The sequence below is a fragment of the Myotis davidii genome, unplaced genomic scaffold (assembly GCF_000327345.1).
Source record: "Myotis davidii unplaced genomic scaffold, ASM32734v1 scaffold26, whole genome shotgun sequence".
Classification (NCBI taxonomy): Eukaryota; Metazoa; Chordata; class Mammalia; order Chiroptera; family Vespertilionidae; genus Myotis; species Myotis davidii.
In genome coordinates, this window is record NW_006299245.1 from 1,471,588 (window position 1) to 1,474,832 (window position 3,245).

General features: G+C 40.2%; 1 pseudogene; it reads right to left on the reverse strand.

Annotated features, from left to right (window-relative positions):
• Nucleotides 1–2,055: 2,055 nt before the first annotated feature.
• LOC107184814 lies at nucleotides 2,056–2,272 on the reverse strand (annotated as a pseudogene).
• Nucleotides 2,273–3,245: the final 973 nt, after the last annotated feature.

Below are 3,245 nucleotides of genomic sequence, written 5' to 3' on the forward strand. Positions count from 1 at the left end.
TTTGAAATAGTAGATCTGGCCTAGTCACTTGTGTCATTTTTAATAGAGTCTCTTTTTATTGTTTGTTTTCTGTAACTTTGTAAATGTTTTAGATTTGAGGAAATTGTACCTTGATAACTGTTTTAAGTGAGAAAATTTGGAGAAGAATAAGTCTACTTCTTTAAGGCTTATTATGAAATAAAATGTCAAAAGGTCAACTTCAGAAGGATGTTTATTTAACTGCAACATTAAAACTCTTTGAGGGTGTTCCATGTAACTTCAAATAGTTTTAAAACATTATTATTATAAAACTAAAACATTATGATATTATTATGTATGAAAATGTTTAATAACACAACAAAGTAAGAGGGAAAGAAGAAAGAAAGAAGGAAAGGAAGAGAGAGAAAGGAAGGGAAGGAAAGGAAAGGAAAGAAAATGTTGGGTTCCATTGTAGTCCCCTGATGGCACATACTAACCCAGAGATCGTGAACTTTATTGTGTTTATTTGGGAACATTATTTTGAAGAAACTAAAGATTTGGTTTAATGAATATTATTATGTGCCAAGTTTCAGTTGGAGAAACAACACCCTGTTAACAGAGGAAAAGTAGATTGTTCTGCTTCCCAAGGAAATGTGTTAGATGCAGTAAGTTATGCTGATAAGTTAAATGTAAGATAACTAATAAAAATACACTAGTTACATTTCCTTAAAAATGCATTCACAGGATTGAAAAGTTCTCTAAAGGGTCTTTGTGGGTTTGGGCATTCAATAATTAGAAAACACAATTGAAACACTTATTTGGCCCTTTTTTAAAAAAAGTTTTTTATTGATTTCAGAGAGGAAGGCAGAGGGAGAGGGAGAGGGAGATAGAAACATTAATAATGAGAAAGAATCATTGATGGGCTGCCTCCTGCACGCCCCACACTGGGGATCGAGCCTGAAACCCTGGCATGTGCTCTGACCAGGAATCAAACCATGACCTTTTGATTCATAGGTCGATGCTCAACCACTGAGCCATGCCTGCCTGGCTATTAGGCCCTTCTTAAAGATAAGCTTATCAACCTTGCATAGAGATGTTTTCTTCTGTGCCTGGGTGTGAGAGTAGCAAAATAGAAGATTCAGCTGGGAAGAGTTAAGTGCAGAAAGGGAAGTTAGTGAAGCAAGAGAGAAAGCAGGACAAAATACTGTTATCATTGCTTTAAATGCAGCATCATGGGCTATTTGCATTTCTGTCAGTTATGCTTAAGCACCAGAATATTCAAACTAGCTTTCAAAATAGAACCAGAGGCATAGATGCATGGAACAAATTAACAGGGGTCAGAGGGGAGGAGGATGGGAAGGGGGAAAGAAGGTGAAGAGATCAGCCAGAGAAGATATAAGCATAGCTCATGGACAGAGACAACAGTGTGCTGAAGGCCAGAGTTGGGGGGTGGGGGGGTGAGGAATAGGGGCTGGTTGGAAGTGGGTAAAAGAGAGAGAGAAATGGGGGACATCTGTACTAGTGTCAACAATAAATTTAAAGAACAAAAAACTAGCTTTCAAGGAGCACCCTGTCTCAGCCCAAGGGCAGACATGCAAATACTTGGGATGTAATCTAATGGCAGAGCGGAGCAGGGGAATGAGAGACAAACTGGGTAAGTGAGCCATGAAAGCTCCACAGTGTAGATCTCAAATGGAGATAAGAATTTGTCTGATGGAGAGGAGAAGAAAGGCATTGCAGGCCAGAGACCAGCTAGAGCACAGACATTTTTTCTGTGAAAGTGCCAGGCATGTTGAGGGAAACAGTGAAGGGCCTGGTGTGGCTCTAGGAAACATACATGTGGGGAAAGGGGCTTTGGCATGAAGTGACTAGAGAGGTAGATTGGGAGCAAATGATGCAGAACTGTGCATGTCAGCCAGAGGCGTGTGGACCTGATCTTAGCAGTCATCAGAATGGTTCTGTGTTATTTTATTTTTAAATTAAGGAATTTAATATGACAACTGTACATGACTTGATTTTCACACCACAATGGAACAGGCCCTTTGGAGAGGGGACAAGTGGAAGCAATTTATTTCCTCTGGTGAACACAGTCATTATTTACACTTTTTCAGAGGCTTCTAGCATGATGACACACTTCCTTGTATTACCGCCACTCCAATATTATTCTGTGGCTCCTAGTTGTGATCTCTACACATGCATCTATTACAGGATTCATAAAGGGACCAAATCCCCTTCCTTGGACATGTTTGCTACTATTTAATTTTCAAGATTACTTCTTACATTTTTTCAATTCTCAAGGGTGAGCTATGCTCATGGCGTCTACTCAGTGGCTTAGTGTTGCCTTGAAATGGAAATTGTGTGCTCTCTCTCACACTCTCCCGGTTTGTAAAGAGGATAGTGCAATGGATTATCAAGCAATTCCTTCTAGTCCAGTGGTTCTCAACCTTCCTAATGCCGTGACCCTTTAATACAGTTCCTCATGTTGTGGTGACCCCCACCCATAAAATTATTTTCGTTGCTACTTCATAACTGTAATGTTGCTACTATTATGAATCATAATGTAAATATCTGATACGCAGGATGTATTTAGGTGAACCCTGTGAAAGGATCATTTGACCCCCAAAGGGGTCGCGACGCACAGGTTGAGAACTGCTGTTCTAGTCTAATCTACCTGGGCCACTATCCCCACCCGCCTTGTTAGAGGAAATTGCTACCCTCTGGGTCATTGCCACCTCTCACTCATCTCTCCAACCTCACTAAGCAATCCATCATATGCCCCTTCTAGCTTCCCACCCCTCACACCCCCCACTCCCACCCCACCCCATTCCTCTCAGCTTCCTTAAAAACCTACCAAGTTCCAATAGCTTCTTTCTTTCTTATTTCTAGCAACTGGTGATCGCCTTTGCTTCCCAGACTATATTTGATCTTTGAAACATCTGTGGTTTTTATCTTGTTAACCAGGACAAGTTAACACCCTATCAATGGTCATCCATAGTATCCGTGACCTTGGACATATGACTGTCACCTCAAAACAAGCAAGTTCTACATCTGTAACAGAGAGTAGACTATTCATCTGTTCAATACTTTTTTATTGAGCACCTGTAACTGGAGAGATTATTTTAGGCACTGGGGAGACAATTAGGAATAAAATAAATGAGACATCCACTCTCTGGAAGTTTATGGTCTATAACAGGATTTAGCAAACCATAGCTACTGGATCAAATCTGGCCCACCATCTTTATTTTTTTAATATATATTTTTTATTGATTTCAGAGAGGAAGGGAGAG